Source organism: Ammospiza nelsoni, chromosome Z, assembly GCF_027579445.1.
Source record: "Ammospiza nelsoni isolate bAmmNel1 chromosome Z, bAmmNel1.pri, whole genome shotgun sequence".
NCBI lineage: Eukaryota > Metazoa > Chordata > Aves > Passeriformes > Passerellidae > Ammospiza > Ammospiza nelsoni.
In genome coordinates this window covers 32,369,219-32,386,229 of record NC_080669.1, presented here as the reverse complement: position 1 = coordinate 32,386,229, position 17,011 = coordinate 32,369,219, and positions in this window count along the sequence as shown.

Below are 17,011 nucleotides of genomic sequence, written 5' to 3'. Positions count from 1 at the left end.
GCAACTCATGGCTTTTGAGAGTTGGAAGATTTTAGGGCTTGGGTCCATTTTTATCAGTGATTGAGTAAAGAATACCAGTTAAAAAGACCATAAGAAAAACAGTGGAGAGTAAAACAAATGTTTTACTTTTTTTAACTGATAATCACATCATGCAAATAAATGCATTTTAACAAGGAATAACAATTTGAACTAAAGAGCATGTGCTCTTTACGGCTGCGATCTGTATTAAATAGAATGCAAGGGAAGAAGAAATTAATAAGAAAAATCAGGGAGTAAGAGTATAAAATATGCTGTAAAAATTAGACATGTAGCTTTGCTGTCCTCCTGTCTGACCTTAAAGACAAAACTGATACTTGGAAAATTGTTTACACATATTTTGAGCACTTCCAACATAGAAGAAGACGTTTCTTGGCCTAGCAGTTCTTTGTTATGATACATGACTGCTAATGTCATGGAAAGTCCAGGTCCATCACTATTATCCTGATTTTTGTCTTTGCATTTCTTTTCTGAAACAGTTAATTTAAATACGTAAAAAGTGATATACTGCTATTCAGTGTGTTGCAACATGGGCTGACTGCTGGTTCATTAATCTGAGTTCTCCAGTTAGCCCAGTTAGGAACTGTTGGGAATGGTTAAGTAATTATTACTCAATGGCTGAGTAATTTATTGATGATTAGCAGGAGTGCGAGTATTAATTTATACCTGTAACTCCCAGGGTAGTCTCCTGTTCAGGGTAACCCAGCTCCTTCTTTGGAAAGCTGAGGCTGCACAAGTAATAACAAGGCATTCATCACCTTCTGCTTCACAATCTGAAAGCAATTTACAAATGGTCAATGATAGCTGATCAAAGGGGGAAAAAAATTTCCTCTCCTGGCCACTTTTCTGTTGCCCTTCTACCCAGTTCCACTAGCCCTGGACCTGCGTAATATTTAAATTGAAGCTCTTTTCTTCCCCAGCTTGATTTGGCAGGTCAGAACCTCCCAATCTGGCAGAGGTGATCAACTTCACCCTTGAAGCAGACAGCTCTTTGCCAATTGGTTTTTGCACATGTAAGTGTCCTCTAATTTCTGAGCCCTGCAGAGACAGCAGATGCTCTCAATATGTGTGAGAGCAGGTGAACAGTATGCTTTGTCCATGTAAGAGAGAGGAGAAAAAACATGGAAATGGGAGCCAGCACAGCCTACAAAGCTGATGGAAGCTGAACTTGTTGTCTTTGGGCCCCAAGTAGGGCTGAAAGGCCTGGGGTATCCACTGAGAAGCAACATGGGAACATCTCTTCTCAGCACGCTTGTGTCTTATGGCCCAATGCAGATGTTTCCCTCCCTCATCATGCCCCACACTATGCCAGGGACAGACCAGCTGCCCCCTCAGAGGAGAGCATTTGCCTTGGCCCTCAGCCTCATGTGACTGTTGGGCACAGTCCTGGCAAACAAGATGTCCCTGTCCTCAATTGTCCGAACTGATTGGCTCATTCATGTTCACATCCTGATAGAAGTGACGAACATAACTCCTTTTCACTGGCAAATGCTGGGTGAACTGCTTATAATAGGCCTCCTTTTGTTCTGTGGTGAACTGGGACAATCCCATGGTATGCTTGAAGAGGTGATCTATCTCCAGCATGTGCCATGGTCTTGGTCTACGGTGAGTGGGAAAATATGTTAATCACTGTGATGGCAGGCTCCTGTCATTCTGTTCATCAAAAACGGCACAAGCTGCCCACATTCGCATATTCCTGTGCTGCCATGAATTCAAAGCACCCAGTCACCAATGAGAGAGCTGCAGCACTGCCTGTCTTGGCATGCACAGACTAGTGCTTGTGATAAGGGGTGCATGACCTCAGGAGCACACCCTCAGTATTGGGGGAACATGCTGGCTGGGAGGTGCCACTCATTGCCACTCAGGCAATTTGATGTTGTTTGCAGTGCAGTGAGCTGATGACTGCCTTTGTCCCTGTATCTAAGTCTTTGCCATTTTTTTGGATGTTCTGTGCAGCTGCTTGAGGTCAGCTAGCAGCGAAGTGGATGACTCCCAGATGAACCAGAAAGGGACATCTTGTCTCTGCAAGACATTGTCTAACTTCAACCTGGCATGGCAACCGATAAATCCTTCAGTAGCATAATGTAATACCTGTCCTGGTTTTATTGCATCTATTAAATCTATGGTTTGTCTTAGAGATGAATCATTCTTTGGAGACACCTCATGTTTGACTCAATTTCTCATCCTGGTGACCAGCTGGATGGCAGTAGCAGTATTTGCACCTGTGTGCCTCACCACTGCGGGAGGAGATGCCTGCTCAGCCAGGTGCGTTCTCATAGCTCTTGCTGAGGTTGGTTTTGACAGCCAGACATCAGCATAAGGAGAAATATACTGACAGTGTGGTGCCAAATGGGCAGAGGAGCAGTCCTGCACTCCTCATGCAAGCCATGCTTTTGCTGCAGCTGATCACTATTTCTAACAGTGTCTCTTTATTCATTAAGGTTTTTTTTTTTTAAGCTGTGTTGAATTAGTCTATTAAGAGCACCACTGACATGCCCATCACCTACAATTAACATTTCAAGAAACATCACAGCCAGGAACAGTAAGCATTAGGAGACAAAGTAAAATGAACATGTGGATCTCATACCCCCTGCTCCCCTCTCCCACTTCAAACCAAAGTGCAGGGAGTCTGGCACAGAATTTGTCTTCCAGGTCCTCAAAGCAGTTACACATATAAGTCTCTGCAAATGATCCATTATAAGCTCAGATCATCTCTTTCTGCTTTGAATTTTCTTTTTTACTGCTTTGTGATTCGGGAAATTATGTGTGCAAATGTCACTAGCACCAAGGGATTTTAGCAACCCAAAATCTAAAGAGTCCTGGATAAGAGAAAGCAGATGGAGACTAAACATGGTGTCTTCAATTCTGCAGAGGCCACGGAATAAATATGCACTTCGCTTGGTTAAAATAATACCTATTGGCAGTAATTGTTGTTGGGTTGTTTGCCAGTGGGAGTCTAATCACTCTGGCAAGAGCTAGGTGATCCACAAGCTGTTACAGTGTGCTTTTGGCTCATCTTGTGTTGTACAACCTCACAGATTTTCATACTAGAAAATTATGAAGGGATCAGTAATGTTTGCAATATGAAAGAGATATCAGCTTTCCCAAACTATGCACCTTTCCCAAACTATGCAAAATTCTATTGCACCATCATACAAATTGCTTAGTAGTTACTTTTAGAATAGATTTGCTGTTAAACACCTATGTGATTATGACTCGGGGCAGGGTCCAAAAATGGCTTTCCCAAGTCAGAATGGCACGTAAGGCAAATTTGGCTGCCAGCTCTTTTTACAAAGTTAACATTTTCCTTAGTAGGACAGAAATACAGCCAATGGACATGAACATTCTTGATCTCAAGTCAGTGGCACCAACAAACTAGCCTAGCCTCCACACAATTAGCAGCATACAACTGCAGAACTGGAGTTGTTGAGGACTGTAGAATCCAAACCAGGAGAGTGGGGGCTGTGATGTGAGCAATGGGAATGTCTTTTGAGACCCTGCCCAGGCATCAAACCCTGCTGCTGTTTTGCCTTCCAGAGGTCAAAATCCAGGAATCTCAGTGGAACAGGTTGAATGTTAAAAGATTTGGGAGGGGATTAGATAATCTCATGCCAGACTAAGAAATTGAGCCAGAGCCAGCCTGAAAATCCCTGAAATTGACAGTCTCTATCAGTACTTTGAAATGCTAGCAAAGCTGTTGCATATAAACTGAAAACAGCAGTCCTAGTGAAAGGCAGAAAAGTGCACTTGCTATTATATTGATCCTTCTGGCTGTATGGTTACCTGCTCTATCATTGACAGCATTAAGTAACACTGCCACATTGAGGTAACCCTTCCATTCTGTTATCTTCTTTTCAAAACATACCAGTGATTAAATCTATGTGGGCAGCCAGCATCTTGGAAAATAATGCAGCACAGATTTATTGTTTTACTCTAAAAAGACTGTCAACTGCCACCTGGCCTCCATTTTCACCCTGCATCTGGCAATTCCCTGGTGAGCAAGACATACACATCAGCTTGTTTTCTAGTGGTGCTTAGGTGAGGTTAATGCTGGCCACCTCCCTCTTACTGGTTACCCAAAGTTAAGTTTCTGCATCTTCCACTTCTTCTCTGACATAAAGACTTTGTCAAGAGAGATGATTTACCATGGAAGTGTCTCTTAAATAGGCCAAATTCAACACACATCAGTATCTGTACAATAAATACAATAGAGTACTACTTATAATGCATTATTCTGCATTCATTGGGTGATAATTTGTGCAGAGGGCTGCAACTAACTCTTATTCATTCAACTATTGGAAAGTGATTATTCAAATGAGAAATGCTCTGGGCTTGGGAAGGAACACAACTGACAAGGGATTAAAAAGGTAGAGCTCCAGTTGCTAACATAGAGCCACTGATGAGGTAGCCATTCTCAAAGAGGCTGACACACCCATGTTGGGTGCTGGATCAAGCCTATAACTCTCAGAAAAGTGCAGACTTTTTGTATGTTGTAAGAAGGCTGTGTTTTATTTTGTAGCAGATCATTATTGGTATACCCAGTTGCTGCCAGACCTCAGAAAGAGAGGATACACAGCCATAAACCAGGCAGAGGGAGTTCAGCCAGGTTCCCTTCCCTGAGATGGGAGGCATCAAAAGACAACTAGAAAACCAGTGATATTTACTTAGTTGTGAGACTGAAGACAAGATATTGTGTGTTTCACACCAAGGCAAGGATCTTCTGAGTTTGGATTGGGCAGGTCACAGTTGAGCCAGGCCACCAGGAACACCTCAAAGCAAATGTACATTTTTGTATATTTCCCAGGTCAAACAAACGAACAACTGTTCTGCCTCAGACTGGAGTACATGACACAGTGCAGATTTTTCCAGCCTGTTGCTCTGCACTGGTAAGCCCTTGCATCTCATTCAGTTGTCTCTGACACAGTGGGACTTTCAATATAGAAGTGTGCAGACCAAGCTGTTCTATTGTTTTGTTTAGTTGAACATTATGTTGGGTTTTTTTTTCATTTTAAAGAATACTGTGTATCATGCTTTGACACTTGTACAGATTGTGATAAACTGATTTTCTGGTTCAGTGGTTCACTGCTCTATTTCACTATGAGCAGGGGAAGGAAGATCTGTAATGAATATCTATAATGAATATCTTTCACCTCTCTCCAGAAATAAGTGGTAAAAATTTCTTTGATGCAATTGGTGAGACTTGCAAGAGATTAATTATGTTCAGGTGCTCCAATGCCAGTCTGAATGATTTGATTGAATGAGCATGGGTGCTGTTGAACAAATTTTCCATTCATTTCCTCCTTCCTCAGTTAAATAATTGTTGTGATGCGCTAACACACCCATATAAATGACACCCTGAAGACAGGATAATTTACCTGGCAGTTCTTCCAAACCCAATTCTACTTGTTATCTGCACAGTGATTAGTATTTACTGTTGCTTGTGGTGCCACTGAATGAGCTCAGTGAGCCACTACCACAAGGACCTCTGCCCCTTGCCGCTTCACTGATGCCTGTCACAGCAGTATGCTCAGGAAAAGATTGCCTTCTCACATGCTTATTCATCCCTTTATCACAACTGTTCATACAGTTACCACTGGAGTTCTATTTCAATTTTAAAAATTCTAAAAAAACCCTAAATAACACAGAATGTAAAAAAAAAAGTTATCAGTGATGCAGTTTAATACTGTCTTTTACTTGCTGTTGTTAAAAATGCATTATTTCAGTGAAGAACTAGGTCGTTTCTATGCAGTTGTACAATAAAGCAAAAAAAATTACGGCTATAGGAAGTATAGCAAAATACAGTCATACTCTGGGAACAAACAATACAAGGTTCAACAAAACAGAAGTATTTCACCTGCATGCAGAGAAGAAGTGGAGACAAAAGAATTCATGCTGCCTTTATTAAATTTCATAACATGAAAATTGATAGTGTGTGCTTAGTCTTCAAGAGAAGTGCACTATCCAGTGGTGCTCCCTCACTGTCAGACAGTTCCTTAAGCCTTCCTTTAAGTCAGTGGAAATCCTGCTGTGGCTTTCAGATGGCTCTTAATCGGACTGCTGTGCATAGAGAGCATTCACATACCCGAGGCTTGCCAAAATCTCCCAAGAGATATAAGGTTTCCACCAGAAAGAAACCTCAGACACTCTAGACACAAATGTATGTCTTTTCCTACGTCTGAGATAATGGCTACTATACTGCTGAGTTGCTCATCAAGCTCATCAGCTTTGCCAGCACTAACAGAGGCAGGAATAGAGAAGAAACAAAATATCATTGAGTCCCTCAGCAAATCCTTACTCCTTAAATGTTGCATTTATCCCAAGCAGTACTGCAGAACAGGACTCATTTCAAAGAAAGGCCAAAAAAGCCCTGGTTATTGCAGCAGCTATCATGAAAGAAATGCCTCAGTAGCACCCTAAATACAGTCCTAAGTTTTCAGACCTCAGGAGGAGAAAATGAAAAACTGACAAATCCCAAGTGGTATGATGAAGGTGAATATTGCATGATTACATTTTTCAGGATGCAGGTGCTGAGAGCAACAGGAAACAGGAAGCAACAAAATAAGATAACCCTCTTCAGTTTAGCTGTGAAACATTACCAAAGCTTCTTGTGGGCAGTAGGAATGAAAATGGATTGAAGAATTGCTGGACATTATATTGGAAAAAAAACTGCTGAAAAAATTTTAAAAGTAAGACATCATTAGACTGGGGAGGTACCCTAACAACTGGTTTACATCCCACAGGAGGGTGGAAAAAGACAGTTTATTGTGTGCTCCTCCTGTCCTTGTCCTTCTCCAGACACCTGCTACAAATGGGTCCTGGAGCTGGCATACCTTTGATCAGTCAGGGTACAACCACTCACCTAGTTACACTTGATTTTCAGCAGTACAATTGCTGACAATAAGACTTTCTCATGTATTGTGACATATTAATTGCAATGCTAACAATGCTTTTTAACATTAGTATCTACAAAATATTGCTTCTGAAGGGAAACTAGTCATTGTTTTTTTAAGAATACATAGTTTTGTTGATGAACAAAAAAGATCTGACAATGAAATTCCAGGTATTTCATACAAACTCAGTCTTAAATAAAAGTCTCATTAAAATGGAGATTAAAGGGATTTAAATAGCTCATGTTCTTCCTTCTTTAACTATTGAGTATTCTTTGAAATTTTTAATGGTTTTGGTATAACTGTTTTTCTATTTGTTACTTTTTGTCTCATATAAAATTTGCTTAGGATTTACTGGAATCTCTAGTGAAAAGGACTGTAGCAATACGTAATGCACAAAGTACACAAAGTGATGGAAGAGAAATATTTGTGCTCACACACTTTCAGTTATCATCGAGCCATTTTCTTTGAAATTACCCAGATGCTCAAGTCCTATCCCCAAAGTGACTTAAAAAAAAATCTCAATTAGGTGTTTGTTATAGTAATGACAGGTTAAAGTCCTCAAGTTTTTTCAGGCAACTCAAAAATTATGGAACTACATTGAAGATATAAATGGATCTCTACTGTATAGTTCCCCTATTAAAAGTCAGATGGAAAAAAAAATGCAGATTGTACAATCTCTGTTCAGGTCCCTTTGTTGCTTTGCAGTAGTCCCCAAAGTCTCCCAGGGTGAAGGTCTTTGCTTCAGGTGGTACTGTTACAATCTAGCAGGCTTCTTATACAGAAAGATGATCATGTCCCAAAGCTTTCAAACCTGTAGATTATATGTGAGAAACAGGTTGCTAATGTGTTGTATATGCATTTATAAATCCTGTCTCCATAGTAATCAAATGAAAAAATGCTCCCTCTGCATGGATGGGCAGGACAGCTCAACACTGTCTTCACTTTTGGAATTTTAAATACAACTGCAGCTCCTTTTAAGCTCCAACATGTTTATTCATATATGTTCGGAGTATGTTCTTATTTAAACAAAAACAAACAAAATACTGACTTTCCCAAAAGCTTCTTAAGCCTTGGATAGAAAGAAATATATATGCCAATAGCCAGTTGTCATGCAAATTATTACATAATTTATTTAGACAAATAAGAAAGAAAGAAAGATAACAACCCTAAAAAAAACCCCAACAAAGCTTGCTGCTGTTTGTTACCACCATGCTGCACAAGCCACAGTGCATAAACAAAATATTCATAATTATCCTTAAAAATAAAAGCAAGGATTAAAAAAAAAAAAACAACCTAAGTAATAGAGAACAGCCACTTCTCTGGTGTTTCTGAAGATATTTTTTGGGTGAGAGTTGTAAACAGAGGCTTACACTGAGAATAGCTACTTAACTGGCGGGCTTGATGTTATCTCAATGCACCAGACAGAAATAAATACTATAGATAAATGAACAAAGATTTTAGTCTGTAGTGGATGCCAGACTGATTTCTGGGGATAATGTAATCAATAAATAGCAGGAAAGAGTGAGGACAAGTGCATCTTATGCCACAGGAAAACATTTTAAAATCACCTGTTTATCAGAAATCATTTAAGGGATTGGATTGAGACAAATGAATAGTAAATCCCACAAATCTTTCTGCAAAAGAACTACTCTCATTCAAAGTAAGATGGAGCCTTCATGTTTATGTAGCCTGAGTTTTTTGTCTTCAGAAACACTGTTGAACAAGAGCATTGCTTATTCTTGATGCTTTTGTGGTGTCCTCCACTTGTCTTTTTCTTTGTTCACTTGTCTTAAGCTCTGAGTTTGGGAAGATAAATAAACAAACAAAAAAAAAAAAACTACATGTAGAGTACATGAGTTAGGTGAACTGGAGGATGCAGATGCAGAATATTGCAGATGTGACAATCCATCTCAGCAGGACATGTGTAATGACTCAGGCAGAAGAGGTGAAAAACCTTAGCAACCTGAGATAAACCTGACCTGTAACGACAAAAAATCAGGTTTCTGTGAAGAAACATTTGATTGTCTTAAGTAACTGGGAAGCTGCAGGATGTTTCACACTGTGCAGGTCACTTGTGCTCGAGCCAGCAAGGGATCAGAAGCATCTGTAGATAAGACTAACAGAGTCAATCTGACACAGGCATAAGGCAGCCAGTTTATATGTTGCCTATTTTAGAAAGCCACCATTCATCTTGTTAAGCTATTTATACAGTGATAATATTCTGAATATAGAGATATTTGTACTAGGAGTTTCCTTATCTTATGCACTAAATAAACATTGAGTGCCACCTTAATTGTATTTAGCAGACAGCTAATTTATTCCCAGCTGATCTTGGGAAGCTATAATTCATCTCAGACATGTGAGCAATTGCCTCCTCTTTCTGTAAGGAGAATATCATGTAGAAATGCTGCAGGATACTGGGATATTTGCCATAATAATCACTGTCGAGTAATGAGCCCCATCCCAGGGAGGTTTGACATAAACATTGTGCTCTTTCAGTACAGTGACATAGTACTTACAGCTCAGGAGTGTGTTGTCATTATAAACTGAATCATAAATAGATTCTTTTGCTATTCATACTGATTAATAACCCTGTATATTGTAGAGCAAAGGGACTAGAGCAAAATTATTAATAATTGGAATTAAAAGCTTTTAATTCCGGTACCCACAATACCAAAACAACAAAAAAAAAAATTATTACATATCTCCCAAACTACAAGCAGGGCAACTCACCATTACATTTGCATTTGACACACTAGTTTAAGCCAATGCTTCCTTTAAACTCATATATTTATTCCTGTGGTTTTTATAGTATCATGTGGTCTGCTGATCATGTAGTTCCACCTTTCATAACTATCACCAGAAAATGAGGGCAGATATCTATAGATGCAGAGTAACACCAGTAGAACCAGGGAGACAGGGATGTCATGCATGGTTGCACAGCCATTTTTAAAAAGCAATACAATGCAAACATCTGGAGCCAGCTGGCGCATCGACACTCAAATTGTACAACATCTTTTGGAGCATCTTTTGTCAAAGTAATCACAAAGCTGCTTACAACTTTTTCTGCTACACCCCAGAAGTTGTGCAGGGTTCTGTTGAGGGTTAGGTTTCTTTCCTTTTGTTCCTTTTTACTTACAGAATTTTTTTCCCATAAGTTGCTAGGAAACACTAACAACTGGGTACTTAAGAAAGCAAAAGAAGTGGCCAAGCTCGGAGGAAGACAGAATCTGGCTGCACTTCTCTTATCTAGGAGCTTCTCTCCGAGTGTCAGAGACACCGCAGGAATTGGGCAGGTAAGGGATGAGGCTGGGGCAGCTGCTCTGTCTGTCTGTCTGTCTGTCTCTCTCTCTCGCTCGGCATGAGGTGAGCCTCTGCTCGTGAGAGCAGTCACTGAACTGAGCCCTTATTATCGCCTCCCTCAGTAATAGAGGGACCCATCCCCGACTCTTGGGGTGTCCGGGATCCTGAGCTCGCCTCTCCCTGCGCTGCTGGGAGCCGGGGCCGCCTCTGCCCTGCCCCTGCCGTTTCTTCAGCACCGCTCCGAGTTTTCACTGCTCTGCAGCCCCGCTCCCCCTGCCTGCCGAGACCCCGCCGTCCCGGCTTGGTGCTCCTCAGAGCCCTGCTGGGGCACCGGGATCGGCTGCCCCGGGGCCGTGAGGCGAAGCCGCTCCTCCCTCCCTCCCTGCCTGCCTGCCGAGACTCCTGCCGTCCCGGCTTGGTGCTCCTCAGAGCCCTGCTGGGGCACCGGGATCGGCTGCCCCGGGGCCGTGAGGCGAAGCCGCTCCTCCCTCCCTTCCCGGCCGGGCCGAGCCGCCATCACCGCGCGCTGCCCAGCCCGCGCCACAGCGCCCCCTTCAGGCGCGGGGAATCCCCGCCCCCGCCCCGCCCCGGGAGCAGCAGCGCCCCTGCCGGCCGTGCCCGGAACTGCAGCGCAGGGAAAGGGCCCGCGGCCGAGCAGGCCGGGACTGGGCCCGGGGCCTGTTTGGTGTCGGTGCCGCAGCCGTGGGTGCTTGTTTGCTTTATCATAAACGCCAGTAAAGAAATATTATTCCTATCCTCATCTCTTCGCCTGAGACCCCCTTAATTTCAAAATTCTAATAATTCAGTGGGAGGGGGTTTACATTTTCTATTCCATGGGAGGCTCCTGCTTTCCTTAGCAGACACTTGACTTTCAGAGAGGTTCAAAAACCAACAGGTTCCAAACGCTGCTTTGCCCAGATAAATGGGGAAAACAGAGGCAAAAGGCTTCCTTTAAATAAAAACCCAATGCAATTTAAAATTACATGGTGCTAGCTAATTTTTCTCAGTTGTTATGAGAATGATAGTTTTGAACATTATTAGAAATACTATAGAAGGAAATTATATTAGAGCTGAAATTGAGAGAAAATGTTCATTGTGTCTGCAGCAAGTGAAAATTGCCTACCAAAAAATTTGGTACACCAATAAAGTCTTGTACTTTCCATAGTAGTAATTGCATTTTATCTATTAGCTCCCTCTAATTAGTGCCAAAGCTGTAATGATGGGTGAAATGAGCTTGAAGAGGACAGGTGGCCATCATTACAATCTCCATGCATTGTTCACAGAACCTGAAAATCTCACCAGAAAGACAAAGGTTCATAGTAGATTAACAAAAGCACTGAGGTTTGGTTGATAATCTTAAAACTGCTAGATATATTACACAAATTCTTGCCAAGAGCTTCATTTTGTTTTACGGCAGTTTGAAATATTTTTTTCTCTGTTTTGGCCTTTTATTTTCATTTCCTCCTAAGGGTGTAGGAACAGACTGCTGAGTTCATCTGCTTTATGTCAGTCAGAAATGTCTCTGTACAGAAAAGAGGGAAAGAAATATTGCTAATCGAAAATACTGATTTAAGGAAAAGAGCAAAATTATTATGAGCATATGATAATTTCTTCTCAGTATTTGAAAACTAATAAAACTACTGAAAATAAACTATTTAAAAGAGTAATTAAATCCATAAAACAGAGTTGATTGAATTTTCAGTTGCTTTTGTAAAATTCACAAGAAAAATTGCTTAATAACAAATTTTATGGAGATGTATAATTTTTCCAGAATTTTAATTCACAACAGATTTTCTTCCTTCCTTAAATTTTCCCAAAGTACTTCAACTTCACTGAATGAAGAAGGACTAGTAATGGACCAAGATTTTATAATGTTTATCAAAGCATATGACTATAATTTTCAAAAGGATTTCATCATTAGTTAAATCAGTGGCAGCTTCTGAAATTTGGTGCATTTTCCTGATAAGATTTTTTTTAATTACACTTTTTTGATGGCAAAGGATGCATTTAAGATTCTCTTTCTTCTAATTAAAATTTTGCTGACATTTTAGGGTAAAATTCAATTGCTACTGCATATTTGATGTGCCTCAAAAAACTTTAAGGACCACTAAAAATTATTCTTTTACTTTCCTTCACAGATGCCTTTGTAGTGTAGAGAAAAGAAAGCAGAGCAAAACTAGACTGAATTCTGTTGTCTCACTCTGGCATGGCTCAGAGTGTGTGCCAAAGCCCAGGACCTTTCATTTTTGTATGTAAAATGTGTTAATTTGTCCCAAGCAAGCCCACAGAAGTATTTGCAATGAGGTGACTGCCTGAAGTCAAGTCTCAAATCAAATGGGACATTAGTAATCAAAAAGGTGTTTAAGGATCCATCACAGGCCATTACATTTCATCTAGTTTTTGCAGTTACATTTTATACCTATAAGTATTTTGGAACTGTGGTATGTCGCATAATTTTATAACTAAATATTTTTCAGTAATTTATTTTAAGAAATAATAATTATTTCACTATTTATTAATTTTAATTATTTTAAATTTTAATTGCAATAGATATTTGCAATTGTAAAAATACCCCATGCATTTTACACCAGCACGGAAAATCACATATACACATAAGCAGATGCACAAGTACCATTTAAATTTCTGTGTTTTTTGTTATAATCAGCATGTTCTTAGTATAATGGTACATTAGAGTAAAGTATCCAGAAAATTTTTGTAAATCAATTATCGTTTATCAACTATGCAATAAGACCAAACATGTCTGTATGCATGTGTTTCTACACAAATAAATACAAAAAAACAGCAGTGATTTTTCTAGTCAGCAAATTGTATCAGTCTATGATTTTGTGTATAACTAAGTAAACTGCTCACTCTTATGGAGGGCAAGAAGGGATAATTGTGTTAAATAATTAATTAACGGGATGATAGTGTAACAATGATATTTGAAAAATACGGCAGAATTTCAAGGTCTCATCTGGAAATAAACTGTACCAGTGCTTTTGCTGATTACATTTAGATATAATTTCCAATACATTAGAGAATTTACTATGCCCTTCAGGAGCTAGGAACGCATCAACTCAAGGCATTTAGTTCTGAAAGTATTTTAAATATTACCAAGGAGACAATTTTCTTCCTGTCTGATGATGTCCTTTTGGCTCCAGTATCAAAATCATTACATGTGTTTTGTAACCATAAAACCATATCTGAATGCCTCATCCTTCACAAATGCAAGTTAAACCTCACTTGTGATTAAATTTGAATGAAAGGATATTGCTAATTTCTAACAGACTTGATGGACATCTATCTTTGTTGTGATGCCTACAGAAATTGAATCCCTCAACAAGTAAACCACTCTGCACAAAAATGCTAATAAATGGGAGAGCTTTATGGGATGGAGAAGAAAAGCGTGTTCCCCGTTGTACAAAGCACCTGCAGCAAGGTGCAGCCAGCTGATGTAGTAAACAATGAGACTGCTTTTCAAATGAGAAAATCAGCTTTCAGGCCTCCATCTACCTAAAATAACTGGTTTTAGGTATTGCTCCATAGAGGTTCTACAGGGACTTGTGGCCTGCTCAGCACTGGAGCAGTGCTATGCTCAGGTACATGTACAGCCCCACACAATCAGTTTGGAAAATCAGATTCTTTGAAACATGCACCTTTCTGGGGAAAAGCTAGCCAGGACAATGAAACCACGAAGACTCCAGAAACAAAAATCCTGAAAACCAAGTGCCACGCATCACTACATTGTGCCACTCCTGACATGCATGGGACACCAGGTACAAACCATTTCTTAGCCACCTCCAGTGCTTCTGGCCCTGAAATTGTCCTGGATGCTGCTATTGCACAGAAATTGGTGTCGAAAACTCATAGCCAACTCAAGTCTAAACTGGCAACTAGATCATTAGGGCAGCTGTGAGAAACAATTTATGAAGTTTAAGGCCAGAATTAGATCATCTAGTTTGACCTTGTGTACATCACAGGCCATTACATTTCATCTAGTTATGACTATATCTTGCTCCATTAACTCTGTTTTATTTATGTGTGCTCTTCTGTCAGGCAGCTAGACCTAAAGTCAACACAGGGAGAGGCAAATACTTGTCACTCCCCTTAGAACAGTGTCTAATCATTGATCTTGGATCAAGTAAGGAAAGATGTGTTTTTATCTAAATACATTGGACCTTTTTCCACATGCTGGCTTGTCCACTGTATCAAAGTACACTGTATCAAAGATTATGTACTGTATCTTCTGATTATTTTTGAGAGATTTTTTGTTTGGATTTTTTTCTTCTGAGCATTTCAAAATTTTCTGAGAAGATAAGGAAAATTTATTCTGGTTTTGTCTGGAAGATGCTCTACTTGTTTCAGTCCTAATATGAGTTTTGAGTTTCTTTGGGATTTTTCAGTGATATTTTACAGCTGTGAAGAATTCTCCTAGTAGTCAATTTTGCACTGTACAGAGAGATAAAATTACCTTAATCTCCTCTCCTAATCACTTCTTCCTTGTTTATACACTCATTGCTCTTATTAACTTTGTTATCACATCAGTGTAATTTCTCATGTCGAATTGCTTTTTGCATTGTGACCTCTAATGCTCATTGAGAGCCATTGAGCCCAAGTATATGTTTTCATGTACTCTCCTGCCTACTTTGCTCTTAAGCGTACAATCTAGCCTTATGTACATCCAGGGCTCTGTTGTATGGATTTTTTTTAATCACTGTACTCATTTCTCTGGTGAGCAAAGGATCAAACTGCTTAGTATGCTCCCATAAATGGTTTGTTTCAGCCTCAGGCTGAAAATGATCACATTAGAATTGAAAGTGCTAATGTACCACGAAGTAACCCTGGGGTCCCAGAATTAAAGGCATATTTAGTACTTGGTCCTGGGACCTTAAAGCATTTGCAGTTCAAAAGTTTAAAAGTGGTCAAAAAAAAAATAGGGTCTTGCATGTTGTTGCCATTCTTAATTTTGAATCCTCCAGATCTGTGAGATGACATTTTCTGTACTATTGCCATTAAGCCTGAAAACATGAAAAGAAGAAAAAGACAGTTGCTTATTCTAATTAAAATGTAAGATATTAAAAATTGAGCTCCTACCCCATTGAATTGGATATCCTGATGGACTTGCAGGAGCAGCAGAGAATTATGGAAATGCTTTCAAAATCTACTATTTTCTCAAGTAAATTTACAAGGCTAACTTTGTAAACAAACAGTTAATGGGAGATAGGCATCGTGGGATTTCTTTGCTCATGTCAGTTTGTTCATCCTGAACATAAGGTCAGTGATCCTCCTTCTCTAAGACTACATCACATCTCCAAGAGATATTATGTTTTGCATTTATATTGGCCACAAAGTGGAATTACCAAACAAAGTGAACATTATGACCCTTGCTATAAGCATATTTCATTCAATCCTCTTATCCTGCTCTTTGTTTCACAGAGGTGTACTTCAGCTTTCAAATGCATCATTTGAAAACAAGAGATGGCATGCACTGAAGCTGGGAAAATACCATGCTTCATAAATTGAGGGGAAAATTTGGCCTTCATAATGGAAAATTCAGAGTGAAGTCCAGACTCTACTAGAGTCAGTGGAAAAACTCCCATTGACCTTACAGGGGTCATGGGTCTGCTTTACTTTCTAAGGTGAGTGTTGGAGAGATTCTAGTCTGTGTCTCTCATGTTTTCCTAGGTTATAGGCTCATCAGCCTCCAGTCTGCAAAGCAAAAAATTGAGACAAATCCAAATAATTATCTTCTCTTAATCTCCAGCATCTCTCTTAGATACAAGCTACACTGCCATACTTGATAATAAATCCTGATATTCAGCTAACAGACCACAGAGCAGAACTTTTAACCTCTATTTTTCAAGATAGGTATATTTTTCCCACTCACACCAAGCTTCTCTTTCTCCTCTCTAAATGACAGGCCTGGAATTGAGGTTGCAGATCCAGGGGCAGCCTGCTTTCAGCTCTGACATGAAAGTTCTTGGTGAAGCAACTATGGGCAAAATAGCTGTAGTCTTTGATGGATGGATGCTTTCCTCCCTGTATTGCTCCCAAGGCACATTGCCAGAGAAAATCATGATTCCAGGTGAAGGGATGCAGTAAGTGACTGATGAATGTACTGTCTGTTGAGTAGATGTGCTCTCTTTGAGTTACAAGAGAGTTACAACCAATGCTTGTTTCCCTGAACATCCCATGGTTATGTACACTACTGCACATAGGCTATTATCTCAAAGTTCTTTCAACCAAAAAAACAGCAAAAGTCTTGAGGTGGGCAAGAAGTAAACCTGTGTTCCCCAAGCATATCAAAGGTATGTTTGGTGAAAAACTTAAGAGTGCTGTGACATGGAACTACATCTGGATAGGCCACGTGAGGGCTGATGCTGTCTGATTTCTGGCCACAGAGGAGTACTGCAGGAGCAGAGTGCAAGGGAGAAATGCTGCCCTTGGACCTGCTTCTGGTTCCTTGCAGCCTTTCTCCATGTTTGCTGCTAGGTGGCTCATTGTTACACCTCCCGATGCCTCCCTATAGGAACCTGCTTAAGTGAAATCCTATTTTAAAAATGAATTTCCTTCTGGATCATCTTGTTTGGGTGATCTTTTTTGATTTATCAAAGAGAAAAAAACAAACCCAACCCAAAACATAAAATGGCACAAGACACAACTCTTGTCAACTGACGTAAAATAACATTTCTCTTGTGTTTTCAGCTGCCACTCAGAGAGATGGTGAGGAGAAAGCACTCTTAGTCTGTCCATCCTGAGCCAGGAATTAAAGAGAATTCTTG